Source organism: Macaca thibetana, chromosome 12 (genome assembly GCF_024542745.1).
Source record: "Macaca thibetana thibetana isolate TM-01 chromosome 12, ASM2454274v1, whole genome shotgun sequence".
Taxonomy (NCBI): Eukaryota; Metazoa; Chordata; class Mammalia; order Primates; family Cercopithecidae; genus Macaca; species Macaca thibetana.
In genome coordinates, this window is record NC_065589.1 from 7,460,502 (window position 1) to 7,477,119 (window position 16,618).

At 45.2% G+C, this 16,618-nt stretch overlaps 1 long non-coding RNA gene across 1 annotated transcript; it reads right to left on the minus strand.

Moving 5' to 3' along the window:
- Positions 1-919: 919 nt before the first annotated feature.
- LOC126932470 (uncharacterized) lies at positions 920-12,250 on the minus strand. Its single transcript, XR_007718200.1, has 3 exons — positions 11,995-12,250; positions 8,753-8,948; positions 920-1,350 (listed from the first exon to the last, which is right to left on the minus strand). It is a non-coding gene; the product is annotated as an uncharacterized LOC126932470 (long non-coding RNA).
- Between the last annotated feature and the right edge of the window lie 4,368 nt (positions 12,251-16,618).

A 16,618-nucleotide genomic window follows, 5' to 3' on the forward strand; every position in this document is an offset into this window, starting at 1 on the left:
TTAAAAGCCAGACCTTGTTGAGAGCCCAGTGCTCCCCCCTGCAAAGTCCACTAATACACCTCACAGCACTTTTCAAAACTCCACTATAGAGAACTCATCAGAGGAAACGTCAGTTCAATGTGCACAGTGGAGGACACCAGTGCACAGGAGCACACACTCGTCATGCTAATATCATCCTTGGCCACTAGGCTTTGGATAGCTGGGGACAGCTGGAAATGGGTTATTGTAATCACACTGGGTCACAGCGTGACTTTAGAAACTAATAATACTTTAGTTTATTAAAAGTAAACTAGTTTCTAAAGTAATTAGGAACTAATTACTAATACTAATACTCCTAATTACTTTAGAAACTAATACTATTTTATTTCTACAGATGACAAGGCAGATGCCAACGTCTCCAAGTCACTAAAGGAATCAACCTGTGTTTAAAGCCAGGAGAACCAGGAGAAGCAGAACATGACTCAGAATGGAGCAGTAGTTTTCCAGAGGACAACACGTGTCCCCCTTCAGTGCCGAATTACTCAAAGCACAGGGTCATGCCCGACTTAGCTCACTCTGTGACAAATGAAAATGTTTTTGATATAAACATGTGATACTGGCAGGGCGCAGTGGCTCACACCTGTAATCCCAGGTTTACGTTTGGGGAGGCCAAGGTGGGTGGATTACCTGCAGTCAGGAGTTCAAGACCAGCCTGGCTAATATGGTGAAACCCCATCTCTACTAAAAATACAAAAATTAGCCAGGCGAGGTGGCACGTGCCTGTAATTCCAGCTACTCAGGAGGCTGAGGCAGGAGAATAGCTTGAACCTGGGAGGGGGAAGTTGCAGTGAGCCGAGATCGTGCCATTGCACTCCTGCCTGGGTGACAGAGTGAGACACCATCTCAAAAAACAAAATGAAATATTTGATAGGGTGAGGATGTGGAGCAGCAGGCACTTGTTCATTGCTGTTGGAATGCAAAATGGAACAGCCACCTTGGAAGACACCTGGCTCTTGCTTACAAAAGTAAACATAGTCTTACCACATGATCCAGCAGTCATGCTCCTTGGTGTTTACCCAAATGAGCTGAAAACTTGTGTCCACACAAACATCTGCACACAGATGTTTACAGCAGCTTTACTCATAATGGATGAAACTTGGAAGCAACCGGGATGTCCTTCAGTAGGTGAGCAGATCGACAAACTGGTACATCCATGCAATGGACTATTATCCAGTGATAAAGAGAAATGAGCCATCAATCCGTGAAAAGCCATGGCAGAAGCTTAAACGCTTGTTACTACGTGAAAGAAGTCAGCCTGAAAAGGCCACGGACTGCATGGTTCCAACTCTGGGCCACTCTGGAAAGGCAAAACTATGGAGATAGCAAAAGGATCAGTGGTTACCAGGGGTTTGGCTGGGGGGTAGAAAGCGAGAGATTAATAGGTGGAGCACAGACGATTTTTAGGGCAGTGAAACCACTCTGTAGGATACTATGATGGTGGATGTCTGTCTTTATGCATTGATCGAAACCCACAGAATGTCCACGCACAGTGTGAAGCCCAATGTGATCTGTGGACTTTAGTTAATAATAATGTGTTACCACTGTCTCATCAGTAGTAACAAATGTAGCACCAATGCAAGACGTTAGCAGTAGAGGAAGCTGTGGGGAATGGTGCTGAGGGAGAGACAGGAACTCTGTACTTTTTGCTAAATGTTTCTATAAACCTAAAACTGCTCCAACAATAGTCTATTAATTTAAACATATTTTTAAAAGCTTATCTAAGAAGTCATTGTGGGAAGAAATAAGACCATTGGTGGATTTCCTTATACTTGTTCTGTTTTTTTTTTTTTCCTCTATTTTATGATTTAATTTCTTTTGGAGGATGGGGAGGAGGGTGCCATGCTTGTATTTCTGTGCTAAGGGCCTCTAAAGGTTAACAAACACGTCTGTCTCCAGCACAGGAGAAACGAAGTGGTCTTTCTTCACACATAATAACATTGCAGTGTTTCCCAAGTCCTCTAGCAAGGGCTTTTCACGAGTCTGACAGGTTATTACCAGAATACAATGGCAGGATTCATTTCTCCCTCTAAGTAATGAAAGCCCCAGATCTCCAGCAACCCCAAAGAGCTGGGGTGGAGGAGGTTAAGGCAAAGGTCATCTGGGGATTTGTCCTGATCCATGAGGACACCGTTCCTAACCCCAGGCTGCAGGCTCCCAGCAGGGGTTAGAGGAGGGATCAGCATAGAACTGGCTTTGTTATGTATTCGGGCTCAGAGTGCCAGGGCCTCTCAATCATTTCATGTGTCCCACTTCTCTTTGGAGAACATATTTTTCCATGTGAAAAATAGGTTAACGTGAACCTTGACAAGAGTCCCCTGAGAGTAGTCCCCTGACTTCAGGAGGGTGAGAAACCCACAGTGGAGGAGGAGCTTCCCCTGGAGAAGGGGAGAGAAGCCATGTCACTTGGGAGCAGAGACACCTTTCTCCTGCATCTCCAACTTCCTGAATTTCTAGTATCTGCCTTTGTCCCTCGATTCTTTTCTTATTGTGGCAAGATAAGCCTAACATAAAATTCATCATTTAACCCTCTTAAGTGTACAGTTCAGTGCTATTAAATACTCTCTTCTTGTGCAGGCATCACCATCATCCAGCCACAGAATTCTTTTGATTTAGCAAAACTGAAACTTTGTGCCTATTGAATACTAACTCCCTACTTCCTTCTCCCTCCATTCCCTGGCCATCACCTTTCCATTTTCTGTCCCTAGGAATGTGATTACTCCAGGCACCCGGTAGAAGTGGAGTCATACGGTATTTGTCCTTTTGTGACTGGCTCATTTCACTTAGCATAATGCCCGCAAGGTTCATCCACGCTGTAGTATATGACAAGATGTCCTTCCTTTTTCAAGGCTGAATAATATTCCTTTTTGTTTATAGACCACATTTTGTTTATTCATTCACCCGTTGAGGGATAATTGAGTTGCTTCCACCTTTTGGCTATTGTAGAGAATGCTGCCACGAATACAGGTGTACAAACATCTCTTCAAGACCCTGCTTTCAATGCTTTTGAATATATATACCCAGAAATAGAATTGCTAAATTGTATGGTAATTCAAATTTTTATTTTTTCAGGAATTGCCACACTGTTTCCCATAGTGGCTGTACCATTTCACATTCCCACCAACAATGCACAAAGGTTTGAGCATCTTCACTCTCACTGGTTGTTTTCTGTTTTCTGATAGTAACCGTCCTGATGGGTGTGAGGTGTCATCTCCATGCAGCTTTGTTTTGCATTTGCCCTAATGATTAATGATGTTGAGCATCTTGGCAAATGTTTGTTGGCCATTTGTCTGTCTTCTTTGGACCTTCCTTGCTTTTAGAATGAAGAGCTGTCATTATCCTAAGCAAACGAACGCAGGCACAGAAAACCAAATACTGCAGGTTCTCACTTGTAAGTGGAAGCTAAACATAGAGTACACATGGACACAAAGAAGGAACAACAGGTCAGGACATACTTGTGGGTGGAGGGTGGGAGGAGGGCAAGGATCGAAAAACTACCTATTGGGTTCTATGCTTATTACCCAGGTGATAGAATACTTTGTACATCAGCCCCTGCCCCCCACCCCCCAGTAGTCAATTTACTTGTATAGCAAAACTGCACAAGTACCCCTGAACCTAAAATACAAGTTAAAAAATAAAACAAAATAAAAGGAAGAGCTGGACAGGGTCCCAGGGGATCAACTGCCCAGCTCCCTCTCCAGCCTCGAGGCTGCGATATGTTGGGCTTAGTCTGGGCTGCTACAGGCCCTCAAAGTCTTCATCTTCCTCGTTGGACCACAGTCCTTCAGTTTCACGACCTCCACTTACCCGTCTTACCCCTGCCTCCAGGGACCACGTGAGGATAGGCGCTGGGTTCCGCCCACTGCACCTTCTCAGAGCCTCAAACCACTCCTGGTCCACAACACACAGCCAACAAATGAAACTGCTTGGATTTGGCCCAAGTCTTCAGCACCGGGAGTCACAGTGCCGTGCTGAAAGTCAGTTCTCTATTTGAGAAAATGGTGGCCAGCAATAAGCCCAGAAACTCCATTTTCTCTTCCTTATCCCTGTGATTGTATTTTACAGTACTTCCAGCTTTGCTTTCTCTCTCTCCCTCTCTCTGTATCTTCTGTTCAGCCCAGGATATTCTGGGCTCATGGTGCTAGAAGGGCACCTCTTTAGCTCCTCTGAAGAGTCTGGGACCATCCAGTACTTTTCGTCCACACCGCATCTTCTCTCACACCCCTGTGCCCTGCGCTGAGAGCCTCTCTTCCCGTTCTTCCTGACCAGTGATTGACAAAAACCATAGGAGGATCTGGCCAATTTCCACTCACTAATGACAACTAGTCAGGTGGTAGCTAGCAGCCCAGATAACCTGAGAAAGGTGCCCTTTCTCTCTTTTTCACAGCACACTCTTATCTTTCTATATTTTCCTCTTGGAGGAGGAATGAACCCTGACCCACCACTCCCCGATTGCCAAAAAGATCCAGCTGCATTTGTGTTTAACACTCAACTCCAGGCTTAGTGACACAGTCCAGTTAAATCCAAACCCTACGTTATCGTTCTTCTTGTGTTTTCAGAAATTACATTGAGAGACATTTGGTATGCGCAGGAAATCTCACCCACACTTTGAAGTACATTTTGTATAGACATGCTATAAGTTATCTTCACTTTTTAAAAAATCTATGGGACCGATACCTGCCTTGCAGGGTCGTTGTAAGAATTAACTTAAATCACAAATTTAATGTCCCCAGCATATTAATAGGACCGCAGTAAATATTTTTATGCAAGTCGAATTTTATTTGGTGACTCTGAAAATAACAATACCTAAAATTGAATAGCCCATTACAGTTTAATGGGGTCTTTCTCAAGCTCTACCTTATTTAATCTCCTTAGCAATCATGTGAGGCAGTTACTGTGCCACTAGAAAGAATGCTAATTGCAAATCATCTTGAGGTTAGAGATATTTCCATGTCAGACAGTGTCTGCCAGTAGAATTTTAAGCTTTTCAAGCTGATGTTCTCTTTTTACCCAGAGCAGAGATCTTGGATGATGTCGCCTGAATGAGCTTTTCCAGTGTACTTATTGCCAGAGACATCCAGCTCTCTGCATCTCTGTCTTCCCATTATCCATCTGTGTGCTAGCAAAGCTGGGTTTTGTTTGAGGTTTTGTTTGTTTGCCTCTTTCCTCCATCCTCTTCTTCCTCCCTTCTCTTTGGCAACAGCAATTTCTCCTTGGCACTCTTCTTCTCCCTACTTACATTGCCTCTTGGAGCTATGGAAAAGAACTTAGCTGACTAACCCACCATACAAATTTAGGTAGCTTATCTTTTCTTGAGAGAGAACAGAAAAATTTATTTGATCACATGACATTCATTCACAGTTCAGATTCCTGGAGCTCACGCCTGTAATCCCAGCACTTTGGGAGGCTGAGGCAGGTGGATCACGAGGTCAGGAGATTGAGACCATCATGGCTAACATGGTGAAACCCCGTCTCTGCTAAAAATACAAAAAATTAGCTGGGCATGGTGGCAGGTGCCTGCAGTCCCAGCTACTTGGGAGGCTGAGGCAGAGAATGGTGTGAACCTAGGAGGCGGAGGTTGCAGTGAGCCAAGATTGTGCCACTGCACTCCAGCCTGGTGACAGAGGTGAGATTCCGTCTCAAAAAAAAAAAAAAAAAGTTTGTAATAAATACAAATACTACTAGAAAATTGCAAGGTATTTTGACCAAGCTCCTACTCTGAAAGAAAATACTAGAAGTAAACAAACTTTTCAATCCTGGAGTAAGTGTGGGACAAGCAGGAGTCAAGGTGACAAGGCCTTGTCAAGGCTTCTGCAGGAAGAAATCTGTAGGTACCTGGAAACCCTGCAGAACGTTTCCGACAATATCCTTCTTTACAGGACCTTCACATTGAATTGCGGATGTATAGTCCTTGTTTTGCCAGAACAGACAAGAAAATAGTGCAAGGCTGGTCAGAGATGACTTCACTGCCTTGTGGACAAGGGAAATCGTGCAACATGGACTCAACTCAAAAAGCCTTGGAGAATTCTGGAATCCTTTGACAGAATGGAAACCTCAACTAGCAAAGTGAGCTAATGGAAGCACTGATTCTATTACTAATAGCTAATTTTAAACCCATGATTTTCAGCTCACTGGCCTCGAAATCAAATACTGAGACCAAATGTCAGAGACTATTTCACAATTTTGACTTATTATTCAAGACAAATAGCAGAAGTCTTCTCATCGAAAGCAGGATAGGTGCCTAGTACTGCCTCCTTAAGAGATGGAGGTGGGGAGGGGCAGAGGTTTTTGTTTGGCTTTGCTTCGTTGTCATTGTTGTGTGTCTGTGTGTGTGTGTGTTTTAAAAGAAACTTATTCCTATCCAAGCACGCACACAGATGGACTCTAGAAAGACCACAACATAATCTTTCACTTTATGCCCTACCTACTTTTACCCAACTCATACACCACCCACAGTTGGGTGGGGTTTTCCTGACACATCTTGTCCCTATTGCCCAATGGGCAATAGGTCTTTGATGGGCAATAGATCTGAATCTGTGATGCAGGATTTCTGGAGAGCCATCTTAGACTAAAGGAGTAAAGACAGTCTTTCCCATTGGACCATCCCTCCTCCTGTCATATCTTCCGCACAGAGCTCTATATTCTTATCTTAGCACATCTCCTCCTAAAGGTTGTTCTGTCCCTTCCTTTTCCTTGAGATAACAACAAATCACAACCTGCTAAACTTATTAAAACTACAGGCTCTCCTTTGAGAGCTGATGATAGTTTGTCCTGCCAAGCATCAGTTAAATGTTTAAGCTACATCTCTGTAAAGTAGTAGCTTGCAATTCTTTTGGGAGCATCTTAGATACAGAGAGTGCAGACAACTTAGCCCTCATATTTTTTGGGAAGTACACAGCTTGCAGAATAAGGTGCCTAAAATTTGACCTGGATTCGTTCTTCCATTTGCATCCATCCGTATGAATTTTCTAGGAAGTTAGGACTTAAAGGTGATTCATCATTCTAACTACCATGAGACCCCAGTGGGTTATGAACCACTAAACTAAAATCTTTATAAAGCATATGTTCTTCTCTATCTTTCCATTCAGGGACAATGCATCTTGGGATTCACTTTGGCAAAGCAGAGTGAACATGTCCAGGACTCCAGAACACTTAATTTATTTTTGAGTGTTAAACCCACCTTGCATACCTGAGATGCATCACACTTGGTCATGGTGTATCATCCCTTTTATATGTTGCTTGATTTGGTTTGCTAGCATTTTGTTGAAGGATTTTACATTTATATTCATAAGAAACATTGGTCTGTAGTTTTCTCTTCTTGTGATATCTTTGCATGGTTTTGGTATGAGATTGAGGTGGGATCTACTTCCAGCCTTGTTCCCCACAATTGATTTTAGATTCAGTATCTAAAATACATTCTAAATGTAAATCAAGTCTATCATGTTCTGACCCCACCTCCAATGGCTTCCCATTGCACGTACCATGCAGAGCACTCACCAAGGTCTCCAGTGCCTACCTCTTGACCTTCATGTCTTGATACCTCTCTCTTGCTCCTTTGACTGCAGCACACTGGTCTTTTTGAGGTTTTGTCAATCTGTCATGCTACTTTCCTCATTAGGGCCTCTATCCTTCCAGTTTCCCTTGTCTGAAATGCCGTGAATGGCCCCTTCTGATCATGCAAGTCTGTACACAAACATCAGTTCCTTAAAGGCCTTCTCCAAAGACTGCACCTAAAATAACCTCTATTCCATGGTCACTCTTTACCCATTACCCTGCTTAATTTGTTTAAGCATTTATATTCTGATATCCCATTACTTATTCACTTATTTATGGCTTGTCTCCCCTACTATAATGTAAATTCCATGAAAGTGTGGATTTTGTCCTATTCCATAATGGATCACCAGTACCTAAGACTGTGAGGGATGCTTGGTAAATGCTTATAAAGGTTTCTTGAATGAATGAAGTGCACAAAGATTTCTGTACAAGGATAGTCATCAAAGCATTATTTATAATAGTAACATATTTACAGCTACATAAATGTCCAACAGTAGAGGAATTGCCAAATAAGTTCAAATATCCATAGAATGAAACAAGATGTAGTCATTTAAAATAATGTTTTACATTTTCTAATGACATGAAAAAATTGTATAACATAGTGTGAAAAATATGTTACATCTCCACATAATTTGAGCCTAATTATATTTTATAATTATGTACATAAAATAAAAGACAAGCATCAAAATCTTAACAGTGATGGTCTTGGGTAGAGAGTTATGGGTGATTTCAATGTTTCCTTTGTGTTTTTTGTATGTTCTAAATTTTCCCTGATATGCACACATTATTTTATGATAAAATTCTTTTAAAATTATTATTGTTCTATAACTTAAATATAGCCAATAGATATGTAGTACCTGCCTATCATTTTGGAGCATACAAATTTTCAAGTGAGAAGATAAACTTTCTCCTATGCTGAAGTATTCCTTTTAGTAATCTTTCAAGTAGAACTTTCTACAGTGGTTCTGATCATACAATGGATTGATGGTTTTCTTGTGCTTCTTTTTGCCCAAAAAGGCTGGGGACGAGGTTTGGTTTGCCCTCTTTGTAATGCCAACTGATCCCTGATGCCCACAACCCACTTAGCCCTACAGATTGCCACTCCCTGATGGGAGACCACATCCCCTGCGTCTTTCTCTATCCTGTGGAATCTACTACGCACCTCGCCCGGCTCCATGTTGATGACACTGATCACACAAAGCACAGCCCTGCCTTCACTGGCCTGTGCTCTGTGGCTTCTACTCACTCACAGCAGGACTGACAGGTGACCTTCCCCTCAGATCTCAGCGCTTCAGGAACTCCCAACAGGCAAGGTCTTCTGTAGGATGGTAGGAGCCATGCTGATGACCCTACATGCTCTTAGAAAAAAGAGGGAGCTTCATCAACACAGGGCTGGTGAGAAGAGAAGGCCCTGCCTGTATACACAGTCTTTCCTCCTCCCTTCCCTTCCCTGGTGTGGATGATGGAGCTTTCCAATTCCAGACCAGCTCTTCCTTCCCATGTGCCTGGCGCCATTGGCTGCAGTGGAGACAGCTCCCCACGGGTTGGCAGGGCTGACTGACCCTCGCATCATGAAGGACTTCATCTCTGGAGAAAGAACTATGCTCTCTCCTGCCAAAAGGTGCCAACCTGCTCTATGGGACAACTCCAGCATCACAAGGCAACCCCCATGTGGTGGGGAATATCAACCTGTCTGCACTATTCTGAAGACACAGAAACATTCCAAGACTTGGGCTGAACCTGAGTTTCCCAATCCAGGTTGTGGATGTAAACAGAAGCTGAAACAGCCAAGAAAATCTCACAAGCAGGGCTCGATCACTCACTCATTGGCCCAGAATATGTCCTGGCATAACTGTTGCCAGGCCCCTGGAATCCTGAAGAGTTTAAAGAATTCCAGGAGGCAGCCACATAACAGAGGTGCAGAACAAATTCCAGATCAGCCACCTCTGAAGCGACGAGGGGGCTGCTTCCAGGGCCCTCAACCCCAGCTCCCAGATGGAAAGGGGGTTTCTATGTTTTCTTCTCAGACCCCTTCCTTAAATTGTCTGTAAAACTAAAGCAGCCAAGACGTTTTCTCTTAAATGAGTTAAATAGGCTAACATTAATAATAATCACTAGGCTGGGTGCGGTAGCTCACGCCTGTAACCCCAGCACTTTTGGAGGCCGAGGTGGGTGGATTACGAGGTCAAGAGATTGAGACCAGCCTGGCCAACATGGTGAAACCCTGTCTCTACTAAAAATACAAAAATGAGCTGGGTGTGGTGGCACGCACCTGTAGTCCCAGCTACTCGGGAGGCTGAGGCAGGAGAATTGCTTGAACCCAGGAGGCAGAGGTTGCAGTGAGCTGAGATCGCGCCACTGCACTCCAGCCCAGTGACAGAGCGAGACTCCATCTCAAATCATCATCATCATCATCATCATCATCATCATCATCATCACCACTAATATTCGAGAAGCACCTTTTTCCACTAGGCATTGTGATAAGCTCTTTCTACATCCCCATCTAGCTCAGTTAGAGCCAAAGTCTTCCATTGAACCTACGAGCCCATGAGATGGTCCCTACCCCTCTGCCTTCCAACCTCCTCCCCAGTCCTTGGCATCTTCTGTCCCCAGACACATAGATCAGCTCCTCCTTCAGGGCCTTAGCAGTTGGTCTGGCCTCTGCCTCAACGCCTCCTTCCAAATTCTCAATCCACACAGCTCCCTCTCATTGCCTCTAGGCCTCCCCATGGACACCTGCTCCTTAGAGGAGCGTTTCTTGGTCTTGGGCATAAAATTGTCCCTGCCAACCCTGTTGTTCTGTGGGATATTGATCATCTTCTGACACCTAGAGGTGCTTTAGTCTTGTTTCGTTTTCACCTAGCAGGATGTGTGCCCTGGAAAGGTGAGGGTTCGTCTTTTTTTTATGCCAAGTTTCTATACTTAAAACCGTAGCTGTCCAAAGAGGATACACAGAAGGCCAATAAGCACCTGAAAAGACGCTCAATGCCACTCATCATCAGAGAAATGCAAATCAAAACCGCAATGAGACACTACCCCACCCACTAGGATGGCTATTATAAAACAAACAAAACAAAAACCTGAAAATAGCAAGTGTTGGCAAGGATGTGGAGAAATTCGAATCTTTGTGTGCTCTTGGTGGGACTATAAAATGTCCACCACCATGGAAAATAATATGGATGTACCTAAAAGAATTCAGCATGGATCCACCAAATGCCGCAATCCTACTTCGGGGTGTATGTCTGAAAGCATTGGAAGCAGGGTCTTAAAGAGGTATCTGTATACCTATGTTCACAGCAGCATTATTTATAATAGTCAGAATTTAGCAGCAGCCCAAGTACCCATCAGCAGATGAACGGCTGAGCAAGATGTGGTAAGTACACACAATGGAATACTCTGCAACCTAAGAAAGAGGAAAATCCTGTCACATGCTGCCACATGGATGGACCTTGAGGACACTAAGCTGAGTGAAATGAGCCAGCCACAGAAAGACACACACTGTATGAGTCCACTTACATGTGCTATCTAAAGTAGTCAGGGCAGGGCGCATGGCTTCTGCCTGTTATCCCAGCACTTTGGGAGGCCGAGACAGGAGGATTGCTTGAGCCCAGGAGTTTGAGACCAGCCTGGGCAACAAAGTGAGATCCCTGCCTCTACAAAAAATGGAAAAAAAGTGGCTGGCCAATTTCCCTCATGAGAAAGGAAATGGTAACACCATAAGTGAGCAGGCCCAGAACCCGCAACCGCACTCCATTGTCCCATAAGACTTTACTCACAAAACACAAATTCAGAAAGAAAATGATCTAGAAGTTTAAGACAGTGATCCCAGAGTGTTAAACGGCAAGCAGGGGCTCTTCTGAGTCGGGACCCTGAGCAATGACCCCGATCTCATATCTATGAAGCCAGCCCTGTGTGGGGGATACTAAGAATCTCTGAAGGGTACTTGCTGGACATTAAAACTTTTCTGACCACCCCAGACTTAGCCAGAATCCTAGCCAGGGCAGGAACCTGGTCATTTGTGTCATAGAGCCCCAGTAATTCTCATGACTGGACGTATTTGGGAAGCACAGCCCACATGCCTGCTTCCTTGCTGAGGGAGTGGCAGGAAATACCACCTGTGCCTAGGCAATCATTCTGTTATGTTTGTGACCCTAACCCTTACAGTCTGATTAGACCAGGGACAGGTATGTGGCCCAAGAACAGATAACCTATAGGCTGGCTGACACCCTATTATGTAGCTTCACACAAAAAACTCTGCCAAACAGAAGCGGTGGTGATGGTCCACTCCAGTTAGAGTGGTTTTTATCAGGATTGCAAGCTGAAACTGTGAGCAGATGGAGAAAGACAGACAGACAGACACACACACACACACACACACACACACACACACACACACACACACACCCAGAGGGATTACATGTTGATGATACAGCAACAGGATCAGGATGAGTAGACGTCCCCTCATGAGAAGACATTCTCCAGACCTCTTGGCTGGTAGTTCAGCCGGTGGGCTCCGAGGACCCTAGGACCATTGCTCAGAGCCTAACGTGATTTGTTCTCTTGGCAAAATGGCCCAGTGTCAAGGCCATGCCACCCTTATTTCCAAGAGTTTTCTTGCCTCTTTTGCTATAACCTGAGTGAGTTTGTTCTTGCAACAGGAGAAGATCATTGCCATCTGTCAGATGAGAAAACTGAGGTTCAGGTTGCTTAGGTAACAGGCATGATGTCATAAAGATACCCTGATGCCAAAGATCAGCGTGGGCCATCTCCTGCAAGATGGCAAAACCTAGAATGTTGATCATTGGTGGGGGTTGCAAAATGAGAGGCAGAGCAGAAAAGAGGTCCCTGAACGTCATTGGTGCTCCTACCTGAGGCCAGAAGCAGATCAATACCCTAGCTTCACCTGCATCCGGGTCAGATTGGCACAGGCTACAGGGTTCCTTCTTCTCTGACACTGTTCGCTGGCTGCAAGCCTCATCTCAGCCTCCTGGGGTGCTTAGGGATGTTATAATAGCCTGAGGCAATGACAGCTGCAGTCCTGGTGAAATAGCTGAGAAGGAATTTGCTTGTTCTCTTCTGGTGATCAAAAGAGAGAGAAGGCAGTCCCCCAGGCTGAGACAATGGGTGGGGACCCATGTCGTGGCACCTCCCAAACAGGCCGAAGGGGAGAGAGCCAGCATTTTCTATGGGGCAAAGTCTTGTACACCCTTTCCTTGCTGCTCCAACTTTAATGGCCTTTATGGTTAATGCACACAGATGCCCAGGATCTTTGCAGAATTATTCATTCTCTGCAGCTTTCCTCCTGGGGGTTGGCAGGAATTGCTTGGTTTGATTTTAATAACATTCTGAACTGTAAATGCTGTGGCCCAGGCTTCAGCGATGGGGTGGGGAGCTTGGGAAGTGATTGGTGGGATTTCTGACACAGAGCCCAACAGGCTTGTCTTAAGATAGGATTCCTATCAATTTCTTTGACTATCCTGCTACATTCAGGGAGAGTCAGCTCGGATGGAAGAGAAACACTCCTCCTGTTCCCATCTGTCATTTTTGCAAGATGTTTGTTTGTCCTAACTAATGGCTCACCTCGGGCCATCAGACATTTGTTTTTAATTCTCCTCCTTGGATTGAACCTGTTTTAGAAAACAGATTGTATGGAATATTCCAGAAGTTCACTTTTGTTCCAATAAACCAAAAATATTCAGTCTATACGGGATAACCTTTAAAAGATTCAATGCCCTTGGGAAAACATAGTTGCTGAGTCAGAACTTATGGTCCTTAGAATTTGTCTTAGGCTACCTTTGCAGACTGAGTGACAGCATTTTCCTTGTCACAAGTCTCAGATTTCTAGGACAGAGGTAAAGGGATATGACTAAGACAGGAGACTGCTCATCACTTTTTAATTCACAAGAATAAGCACAGAGTTTCCATTTCCGCTGGCTACACTGAGTATGTCACTGGGGAGCATATCATGACTTGGTTGCATGGGGCTGCAAGAAGTAGCTTAATTCGGCCTCACCCACCAAGGCAGAAGGCCTGTCCTGCTCACTGCCTCAATTCCACTGAGTAGAGGACCTCCTTCAGCTGTTCAAGGGCCCAGCAGGTTGGAGGTGCCCCAGAAGTCCCCACTGTTCCTCCAAGTGTGAGGCACAAGCTCCAAGTGAAAGACAGACAGAGGGTTTGTGAGCAGTGGGTCACTGTGCTCTGATGGGCATGACTATCCGGGAAATAGAGCTTCCCTGTCCACACTTGCCAACCAGTCTCCTCTTGGCTGTAGTATCAAGGACAGCAAATGATCATTGTTCAGCCAAAAGTTCTAATAGCCTGGAAGGTAGGGTACACTGACTTCCCACATCCCTGGCCAAGTCCTTTTCTCAGTAATTTAAACCCAAATTTAAAACCAGGCCAAAATTTTGAGCACTCAGCCGAACTGTACCTGCTGTCTCTAGACTTTTTGAAGGTCTACTTCAACCAGTTTGTTGCAGTAGTGGTGAAGTGTAAAATGCAATTGAAGGCTGTTCATGCATCATTGTCCTGGTGTAAATGTTAATAGCACTCACAAACTGACTCACTTTGGATGACAAATTAAGTGGCTCCTCCAAGAGATGAAGCAAGATAGAAACCATAGGGTTTCTAAACCACCTTGCAGGAAGAAAAAGACAGTCCTCTGCATTATCACCTCACCACTGTCACCATCACCATCACCACTATCACAATGATCACTGTCACCACGACCACCACCATCACCATTATCATCACCACCACCATGACCACCATCACCATCATCACTATCACCGTCATCACTATCATCATCACTATCACTATCGTCACCATCACCATCATCATCATCATCACCATAAACCCATTCATCATCACCATCACCATTATCCTCACCATCACCATCATCACCATTGTCATCACTATCACCATCACCATCATCACCATCACTATCACCATCACCACCACCATCACCGCCATCATCACCATCATCATCATCATCACCATAAACCCATTCATCATCACCATCACCATTATCCTCACCATCACCATCATCACCATTGTCATCACTATCACCATCACCATCATCACCATCACTATCACCATCACCACCACCACCACCGCCATCATCATCATCACCATAAAGCCATTCATCATCACCATCACCATTATCCTCATCATCACCATTGTCATTACTATCACCATCATCACCATCATTACCACCACCATCACCATCATCATCACTATCACCATCATCACCATCACCACCACCATCACCGTCACCATCATCATCACCATAAACACCATTCATCATCACCATCACCATTATCCTCACCATCACCATCATCACCATTGTCATCACTATCACTATCACCATCACCATCATTACCACCACCACCATCATCATCATCACTATCACCATCATCACCATCACTATCACCATCACCACCACCATCACTGCCATCATCATCATCACATAAACACCATCGTCATCACCATCACCATCAGCACCATCAACATTATCATCGCCATCACCACCATCACCACCACTACCATCACTATCACCATCACTGCCATCACCATCATCACCATTCACCATCATCACCATCATCACCATTACCACCACCATTATCATCAACTCACCATCGTCTTCACCACTATCATCATCACCATGGTCACTGACCCTCCTTATATTGAATGCAGTTTAGAAGGTGTTATCCAATATTCTAACCTGATTTTATCCTTACAACACGCTGTAGGCAAGACAGCAGGGACAATTGTGCCATTTGACAGGAGGGAAGGCTAAAACTCAGAGACGAAGCTACTTCCCTGCTCAATCTGGACTTCAAAGAGGTTTTCCCAGGGTGTGACTCTTGCCCTCACAATAGAAAGTGTTTGTCAGGCTGAAAGTGAGGAGAGAGAGATTGAGCACGCGTGCGTGTGGCCTGTGTGCTCATGCGGTTGTTTGAGGAGGAGAAACACATTCCAAGCAAAGGGAAGAGGTTGGCAGCATAAGCCAATACTGCACACTTTCAGATAACTGCTGTTTCTGCAAGGCCGCTCCTTCTGAAGTCCTCTCCGGTCATGTGGCATCCTCTTCAAGCCCTCTAGTGGTCTCCGTTTCCAGAGAAAGCAGAGTCTACTCTGCTTATCATGACCCCTGTGGCCCTTCCCCATCTGGCCCTGCTGTCTTCCTGGCCCCATCCAGTCTTCCCCAACCCCCTTTAAAGCCTCTGTAATGCCTCTCACTGCTCCTTGAGCTGCTCTTAAACTACCACAAGGGCTGTTTTCCTGCACATTCTGCCTCAGCTCTTGCCTCCTCCGAAACACCTTGCAAATCCCTTTCTGCTCGTCTGCCACCTTCTCCATGAGGCTTTGCCATCACATCCTCCTCGGTGCCCTGCTGCACCCTGAGCACGCTTCCATTCTGACTATGCTTGCCCTTTGTGCTATGGCAGGGCTGTCAGTGTGAGCTGTCCCCTCAGGGGCCTGTTTTCCAGGACCTGGGATGAGGGAGCAGACTCCGGAGGGGCGGGGCTGTCTCTGCACGGGGGCTAAGGGCCACCCAGGGATAAGGCTCACGCTGTTTCCTCTGCTGGGGATGAGCCTAACCTCCACTGACAGGGCAAATGGGTGGACTTCCATAGCCACCTGTGGGTGGAGAGGAGGCCAAAGAGCCTACAGGAAGAGAATTTCCTTTAAGGGGAAAGGAGCCAGGCAGGATGAGCTGGACCCACTGACAGCATTTTGGCTGTCCATAAGAAGGAGAGATTCTGAGAACAGCATCCTGGAAGTTAACTGAGCCTACAAGGGCTCCTCCTGAACCAGTATCCTGGGGGAAGAGGACCACACGTGCACCTGAGTGAGCGGTGTCGTTGGATTAGTCTGCTAAGGCTGCTGCAAAGTGCTGCAAACTGGGTGACTTGAACAACAGACATTGATTCTCTCACAGTTCTGGAGACTCAAGTCCAGCTACAAGGTGTCTCCGGGGTTGGTGCCTTCTGAGGCTGTGAGGGAGGGTCTGTTCCAGGGCTTT